The sequence below is a fragment of the Hylaeus anthracinus genome, unplaced genomic scaffold (assembly GCF_026225885.1).
Source record: "Hylaeus anthracinus isolate JK02 unplaced genomic scaffold, UHH_iyHylAnth1.0_haploid 5, whole genome shotgun sequence".
NCBI lineage: Eukaryota > Metazoa > Arthropoda > Insecta > Hymenoptera > Colletidae > Hylaeus > Hylaeus anthracinus.
The window spans coordinates 12,962,665-12,972,167 of record NW_026535322.1 but is presented as its reverse complement, the minus strand read 5'-3'; the positions used below and the strand labels follow the sequence as shown (position 1 = coordinate 12,972,167).

General features: G+C 33.6%; 1 protein-coding gene across 8 annotated transcripts in view; it reads right to left on the bottom strand.

Moving 5' to 3' along the window:
- LOC128895376 (E3 ubiquitin-protein ligase MIB1) overlaps window positions 1–9,503 on the bottom strand; it is a 417,384-nt gene that overhangs the window by 319,892 nt on the left and 87,989 nt on the right. The gene's annotated exons all lie outside the window — the stretch shown is intronic.

Below are 9,503 nucleotides of genomic sequence, written 5' to 3'. Positions count from 1 at the left end.
CACATTTTAAATTAGAGGATATTCGATCTGCCATAAATTTATTATCAAAACAAGACTTTATGGGCTTTATAGATTTTACAGATGCATATTTCTTGGTTCCGATACATGACGATAGTCACAAAAAGTTTCTGAGATTTAAGATTCAAGGAAAATTGTATCAATTTTTATGCTTACAAAAATAATGAATCCAGTCATACACAAATTAAGGTTGCAAGGAATGCTGCTGGTATTATATTTAGATGATTTCTTATTTATTCGTAAATCAAAAGCTGCGTGTAAGAAAAATATGGCAAAGGCCATTCAATTTCTAGAGCATTTAGGCTTCATCATAAATTATAAAAAGAGTTCACTCTTAGCACGACAACAGTGTAAATATTTAGGTTTTATTATTGATTCAAATAGTTTTTCTCTAAACTTGACATATAAAAAGAAACATCAAATATTGCAACTTGTAAGTGAATTTAAGGTAGGACAAATGTATAAAATCAGAAAATTTTCAGTGTTTTTGGGAGTTTTAACTTCAGCGTGGCCAGCTGTAGCTTATGGTTTCATTCATTGTAAACGCCTGGAAAGGCAGAAATTCCTAGCGTTGAAATTTAACGGTGGCAATTATGAGGAAAAAATCTTAATATCTGAAGCTATGTCAGAAAATCTTAATTGGTGGCAAATAAATACTGTCATTGGATCAAATCCAATTAGAACACAAGTTTATTCAATGGAAATATTTTCCGATTCTTCATTGTCAGGTTGGGGCTGTTATTGTAACGGTTCAAAAACGTATGGGTTTTGGAATAAGAAAGAAGGAAAAAATCACATTAATTATCTTGAGCTGTTAGCAGCCTTTTTTGCAATAAAATGTTTTGTTTAAAAATTATCGCAATGTGAAATCTTACTTCGTTTGGATAATACAACGGCGATTTCATACATTAATAAAGCGGGTGGCATACGATTTCCAAAACTGAGTGAATTGTCAAGAAAAATTTGGGAATGTATAGATGCTGAATGGGAACTATCTCATCATGCATTTACAAGCAAACAAAACCAATTTGGTTCTGTTTCAGTGGATTTATTTGCATCCAGGATAAATAAAAAATGTAAAAAATTCTTTTCTAGATTTCCAGATCCACAAGCTTCGGCTATAGATGCCTTTACCATGTCATGGAAAAATGAATACTTTTATGCCTTTCCTCCCTTCGCACTCATTCTGCGCACGCTAAGAAAAATTATTAACGATAAGGCATTAGGCATTGTTGTAATACCATTATGGCCCACACAACCTTGGTACCCCCTGTACACTTCACTACTCGTGGAACCTCCTATAATATTAGAACCTGATCGTAACTTATTGACATCTCCTTACAGAGACAGGAACCATCCACTAGCATCCCACCTTTCACTAGTGGCAGGCAAGTTATCTGGTCAGGATATCTTAAACAAGGATTAACCGAGGAAGTTGCGGATGTTATGGTTATTTCTATTACTAATTCAACATTAAAACAATACGAGTGTCATCTAAGAAGCTGGTGGGAGTTCTCTCGTTTAGAAAATCTTGATATCCATAATGCAAAAACTATGGATATTATTAAATTTTTAAATAAACGTTACAAAAACTGTGCAAATTATAGTACGCTGAACACCGCTCGTTCCGCAATTTCTTTAATTTCACTTTATGATATTAATAAAGATAGTCTAATATCTCGTTTCTTAAAAGGTGTGTTCAAACAAAGACCACCAAAACCGAGATACGCAACAATTTGGGATGTCACTTCAGTTCTCAATTATATTAAAAACCTGCATCCATTAAAAGATTTAAAATTGAAGGATGCTGCAGAAAAAGTTGTCACCTTATTAGCGCTAACAACAGCTCAGAGGCTGCAAACCCTGGCACTGATAAATATAGATAACATAAACAAATCTGATACAGGGATAAATATTAAAATCACAGATCACATAAAAACATCAAAACCACGAGTTTTTCAACCAGAATTAATATTGCCGTTTTTTAAAGAGAAGGTTTGTGTGCAGCCACTGCAGTTTTAAATTATCTAGATTGTACTAAAGATTTGAAAAATAGTGTCAAAAGATTGTTTGTTGCCACTGTGAAGCCTTTTGGTGCAGTGTCGTCACAAACTATTGGTCACTGGATCAAAACATTGCTAGGCAAAGCTGGTGTGAACACAGAACTTTTCACAACATATAGTACTCGACATGCAGCAGTTTCGAAAGTAATCCTAGAGTAATTTTTATGAATTTTTAAACTTTAAAAATAAAAATAAGTAAGTAAAGAGGAGAATTATCACTCCATCTCTAAAAATCTACAATATACTATCATCGAGAACGAGACACACAGTACAATTATGTGAAGTGTCTCGTTCGAAAATGATAGTCTCCCTCCCTTACTTAACCCCCAAATCAGTTCCCGCTGTCATCTTCAATAAAAGTCGTGATAATTCAAAGGACAGTACACAAAACAATATAAAGTTGGAGAGGCTAATGAGAGTATGAAGTTGGCAGAGCACCGTTGTTGCTGTTGCTATTGTTTTTTTTTTTTTTTTACTGGAGGTTTACCTAGCTTGAATAACGACTGCGAATCGTCACGCAATTATCTTAAATTCTGTACGCATGCAATCTACGACAAGTGAAACGGTGAGTTAACTTTTGTCCAGTTCAATATCTCTGCGACGCGAATGGATACATTTCGAAAGAACCGTTTCAGTGAAACCCATTGAGCATCACGTGAAATTAACAGAATCACAAAAGGTAATTAATTAAGGATCGTCGAAATTAGGTGAAACGTGAGTAAAAAGCACGAGAGACAATGAACAGTCGAACAAAATAAAAGCAATAGAAGAGGAAATACATAATAGCCAATTATTACGGCATGCAACAGTAACAGAGCTAATTATACACATCGAAATCATGTCACGTTCGTCGCAAATGGCCTAAAAACTGTTCCAATTACGACGCACGCGAAACATTATACATGCGTTATTCACGATCGGTGATTTCAATTCTCGACAAACTCGATTGAGTCGAGGCAAATTAAAATCTGTTGACATCGGAACAAACGGTAAAGACATTTCGTTTCAAGCTCCATTTGTTAGCTACAATTTGATAAATTAACGAAAGGTACAGGTGCGCCCGTGTTTAAATCATTTTGGATGATAACAGACTCTATGAAGACGATTTACATTTATATCATTAGCGTGTAAATTGTGGGAATTTATGGACTGCAATTATGAATGGTGTTTGAATATCGTCGGCGTAAATTTTTATTTAAATTTCTCTCAGATTGTCTATATGCAAACGAAGATGTAATTTTCATATGTCACGTTCATCATTATTTTGGCATCCGCTTGCATTGTTAAACGTTATTGAAAAATAATGTTGACTAATCAAGCAGGCAGTAAATTATTTAACATTTTTGAATTTGAATTGTTACACCTTCAGTAATAATTTATTTAATTATCCTAATGCAACAATAAGCTACTATGTTCCTGTATCTTACCTCTAAACATACTGTCTGTCTACAAATCATATGAAAATGAGAATAAGGAGAATAATGTGCAAAATTTCGTACTCCTTATATTTTTAAAGAGTTATCTTATTTTATTATTTGTATCTCTATTCCTTGTACCTCTTGATAATTACTATATTCTCTTCGACTAATCTTTACATTTCGTACTGTAGTAGTAGCTGATGTTTACAATTGTTTAAATCTTTTCATTGAAAGAAGAGCAAGACTTGGATAAAAATGTCAAATGACGAGTGGAAAATAAATAACTCTTTATTCTTGACTAGCTAAATAAAAATAAAATTAACTATGTATAATGAAAAATTAGAAATTCAACTGTTCCGTCCAATAAATTTCACAAATACATTGCTATACGTTGTGATAATATTGTATTGTAATATTGATATTGTAATATGAAAATAACTATCTGTAAGATGCAAGAGACTCGAAAAATCATTTTCAATTGAAGATTTTACATATAATTATAAAACTTCTACAAATATATTATTGCTCTCACATATGGCCAAGACAGAAATTTTGAACAATCATAATTTTATTTTCTAAAAACCACTGAAATTACCGTATGTAATTAAAGGAAGAATACTTTTTTAATAAATGCAACTAGACAAATTTTTATAAACATCACCTTCCTTGAACAATCATAATTTTATTTTGTAAGAGCAATCACAATCATCATATATGTATAATTAACAGAAGTACAGACTTTCTCTTTTTGGGTCAAATATGATCCACTGATAATATGTAAAAATTAAATAAGATAGCAAGTCTTTACGTGCCGAAAGTAATCAAGTATATTACGTTCCAAGTATATAGAGTATAGAAATTAAACATCAGTCTCTCGATGCTTCAGCTGGATCTTTAACGTAACAAACTCGTATCAGTAGAAAGTACTAGAAAGCCATTGTGGAGGAATCGCAATATGTTTGGCAAGATGCCGAGTTAGTAAAGCCGAAGGGGAACGAAGGGATCCGTTGGATGAACGACGCGATGACAAATTATAATGTAAAACAATGGAGGATGGTAACAATCGGGTCCTCTTCTCGTTCTCATAGATATGGTATGCCCACCAGGTAATAAAATAATATACGCCCGCACACTTTGCCCATAAAGGGCGCGCATGAATATTTCATATCGCTTAATTCCTCGGGCGTTATGATCGCCGCAGGACGCAGATACGCATCGGACCGTATCTCAAAAGTAATCTGCTCCACACTCGCAAACAAAGAACGGGAGCGCAAATTAACAAAGGTAATATCTCGCGATGTAATTGCCGTTCACTTTAATACGCGATAAAATATTCCCTCAGAAATATGGTAAACGTTGAATGTACTAGTTCGTGTTTATTTAAATTCCAATTCGATTCGAAAATCACGTTTCCCGATATTCCTTAATGAACTGTCACGTATTCGACAGTGCAGAAATTGATGCACTTTAATCCGTTCAACACCGACGTTTCTATTTAAAGGAGTCGAAGGAAATATTTGCTTTCTTTTTTATTATTTCCCAGATTAGCTATATCGAGGAGAATAGGCGTTTTCTATTGTACGTGTCTCCTAATTAATCCTTAGACTGTGAAGGATATACATATATAACATATATATAAATATATACGCCCTCGAGAAATGGGCTCAGAGAAATGTTTGTAGTCGTTAAATCAATTTTTTATCAAAATCATCTTACAGCGGATAATGAGACGAAACTTTTTTATATTTACAATTTATTCATACGACGCTTAGTTTCAACAAAAAAAAAATTGAAAGTTAGAAGTTCGTTGCAAAAATTAAATTTAAGGAAAAAGGTCTCCTAAGTTTTCAATTTTTTATCTCTAAAACTAAACATCGAATGAATAAACTGTACATATAAAAAAGTTTTATCTTGCCATGCTCTATAACGTTATATTTTTTTCAAATTCGCTTGTTCAACTATTGTTATCTTTTTCTTTAAGACAACAGCAACAGGACTACATTATTACGAGATCTCAGGAAAAGGTGTTTGAAGTTTTCAATTTTTATCTCCGAAACTAAACGTCCTATGAATAAACTGTACATATAAAAAAGTTTCGTCTCATTATTCCCTATAAACTAATATTTTTTAAAAATTGGTTTAACGAATACAAACATTTCTCTGAGCCAATTTCTCGAGGACGTATATATGTATACATCCTTCGCATTCAGAGGGTTAATATGTCTCGTGGAGAGCGTTAGAAAGCAAAATGTAAATAGAATTAAATATTACAATAAACAGTGAAAAGATGAACAACTACATTTATTACAACTGGTAAATTATAAGCTTCTTTAAGAAATACCGGTTATTGCTTCATAGAATTTTGCATCCACCATAATAAACTTTATTGTCCGCAGAATAAAAACTATCATTGAAAGGATTCGAACGGTTCAAGTCAGCAAGTGGGTCTCGTCTTCGTCCGTTACCGGTGTCAGGGAAATTTGGAAAAGGAAGTTGAATAATTCAGAGTACTGTCGAAGCAATATATAGACGACAAGGAAGTATTGGTTCTCGGCTAGCCCATTTGGGGAATCGTCTCTGGGCCGAGTATCCCCCCAACGGGTGTCAATAACCAAAATAATACGCAATACATCAGAGGCTGAACCAGAGATGTTCCACGCTGACATGTTTATGGCTGTCAATGTGATGTTCTAACCCGCAAATCACGAACCGAGGGTCACGTCGACGCTAGCTGATTTATAACATCGATTCGTGTCGCTACTGACGCTTCAAAAATTGAACGTCTGACTTCAATCTGCGAGATTTCCATCGAACAGATTACCGAATCGATTGTATAACGAAACTGGTCGATCGTCCGCATCTAAATATTTATACGGTATAACTACGAATATGCACGTACGAAGAATATTCCGGAACGCGTGGAATTTTTATGCAATTTTGATATTGCGAACAGATTAAAACGATGTTGGTCCTTTTCAGGAGCAAATGAATCGATTTGGTAATTCACGTTTGACGATTCCTTTCATAACTGACCTTTCATTCGGAAGCGCTAGAGCATTTAAACATTAAAACGCCATTCGATGCGTTCGGTGTCATCGTTTATTTTCTGTGACCGTTTCTGCATTGAAGAAGGTTGTATTTATGAAATTGAGTCTACTCAACGTTGTACTAGACATGTTTGTCCTATATTTGTTTGTTGATAAATCAAAGTATTTTCTGTTGGCCCTATTAATAATTAAAAAAATTAGTTCTTTAGAATTGTTTGTACCCGTTTGTACCGCTTTTCGTTTCGTTTGTACCTCAATAGTTTAAATTTTACAAGCAAGTGTTGATACTGTTGAATCATAAAATTTAAACTATTGAGGTACAAACGAAACGAAAAGCGGTACAAACGAGTACAAACGATCCTAAAGAACAGGGGAAAAAATAAAAAAAATATACATGTCGAATTGAGTAATAGGGAAAAAACAGATTTCAAAAATCTCAATCTCGAGTGCTAACCATTTTTAAAATATTTTTTATTTATTAATCGATGAAGTTACAAACGAAACTATTGGTGGTACAATCAAGTACAAACGAAATACTATCATTTTCTATAAAAGAAAGTTAATTTTTGAAAACTCGGATGCCAGGTTCACATAGCTAAATTGACGAGTATCTAAAAATAGGTACAGAAAATATGTCCGTAATTTCATTTGCTAAAATCGACTATTCTAGCGTAATTCCCTCTTCTTCTAAGCGGCTTTTCACAGCGTCCAAGCAATTTGTTTGTCTTAGAACGTCATATCCGGCCGAAACAGTTGCAGAGTCGTTCCCATTGACATCCGCGAGATATTTGTTGTTTAAGCGCAGACGTAAAGTCATACGGAATTGTTTGTGAGTAATGTGATTCTCCTCCGAGGTCCTTTGACCACGTCTCGAGAGTATACCGTCTTTCTACTTGTCAAACACGCGCGCATACAGCGGGGCACGAAACGGAGCAGTTGTGTCGGAGTTACCGGCGCTGGGTATATTAACTTGGTACGTGAGTTGTATATGTTGCGAGATACTTGAGATCCTAGTGTGGAAACACGAACAGAATGAAGTCAAGAGGGAGGGGGAGAGGGGATATGACGATTCTTTGAGATAAAAACAAAGGGAATATCAAATGAAACGAAGAGAACAAATGGAAACCGGAAAGAAAAAGAGAGAGAGGCGACCGCGGATGAAACAAACGGAAGCTAGGAAGAAAACCGAAATCGAGGAGCATGTTTGCGGTTGAGAATCGCGAAAATATAACAGGAAAACGTGGATTGGAAAATAAACTGTAGATAAGTCATGCAAAACATATTGGAATGAAGCAGATAGACGGTTCTCAACATTTTCTAGAAATACTTTTCGTTTCATAATATATTTATGGAATAATACTTGCACTATTTCGAGTTTAAAACGCGTATTTTATATTTGAAAGGAGACTAAAAATTTAATGTTAGGTGTAGAAATTAATTCTGTGCTAAAATAAACTGACCATTTATTTGTAAAGAAAAATCATACAATTTTTAATCCTCCTTCAGTTACACGTAAAAAGAAAATGTCGAAAATTTCTGTTTCATTTTGACTAAACTGCGGATTTTTATGCATTTATGGGAAATGAAAATGTGGGAAAATATATGAGGATGTAAATGAATGCAAAGATATATAAAATACGTGTTACACTACTTAGAAAACAGAAATCTCACTTTAAAGTAACTTTAACGTATTTTAACGTAACAAAATGTAAATATCTATAAGCTGCAATCATAAATTACCGAATGTTAAGACAAATAATTAATTTCTGCGTATAATAGTTTTCAAGTATGCTTATAATTGTTAGAAGAAATAATAATTATTAGAAAATTAGAAAGTAGGCGAAATTTGATGACTGCTAAACTTCATGTGTACATACAGTGAAGTGGTTATCCGATTAAGAGATAGGTTATATATTTAGATTCATTGTAATGGAGATTATGTTGAGAACTTAAAAACAAAATAACGTGTATATATTTCTACTTGAATTAGAGTTATAAATGCGTAAATATGAAGGTACATAAATGTCTACACCTAATAAATACGTAATAAAATAATAAACGTATTCAACACCAAAAAAGTTATATATCTATATACATACTAAAACCATACATATTATAATTGTTAACAGGAAAAATGCAATAGTTATCATTTGACCTGAAAAGAGCTTAAATATATGTCGCTAAAATGTCGTCAATTGTAATAAATCTAATTCTATTCCATACTTCAATAATATTAAAAGAAATTACACAAATATTATTAAACTTGGTAAAAATCCAGTTGAAAAATTACATAATTCAATGTAGTAACTTAACTACATAAAATTGTAATTGTGTTTACTTTGAGCAATTCAAACGAAGCCTATCAAATTTCAGAAACACTTGTGTAGCCTTCGTCAGGCAACGAAAAATAACAAATATGAAAGTAGAATTGATATGTGAATTATTGCAGGAATTAGAGATTCATAAACAGACTGCAAGACTAGAAAGAATTAATGTTTGAATTACTGCAGGAGTTAAAGACTCATAAGCAGACTTCAAGACTAGAAAGAACTCCACGAGCTTTTGTTGAGTATAAAAAGTTTTAACAAGCATCGATTTTTCGTCTCGGGTTATTATAAAACTTAAAATCAATTCATGCCAACATATTCTTTTATGTGTAACAACTACCAAGAACAAAGCACTGTAATTCGATGTTAATTAACTTTCACAACGGCAGGCTATGAAACGTGAACTCGTGAAACCCGGAAGGACCACTTAACGTCAACGCTTCGTTAACGTTTGGACTGTTACAAATGTTACAGAGGTTCATTAGAGTCCGGAATTTCTATGCGGCATAATCTTAAATGATGGACAAGCTCCTCGAATAGCGTTCGGTAGTGAGTGAGTGAGTGAGTGAGTGAGTGAGTGAATGAGAGAGAGAGAGAGAGAGAGAGAGAGAGAGAGAGAGAGAGAGAGAG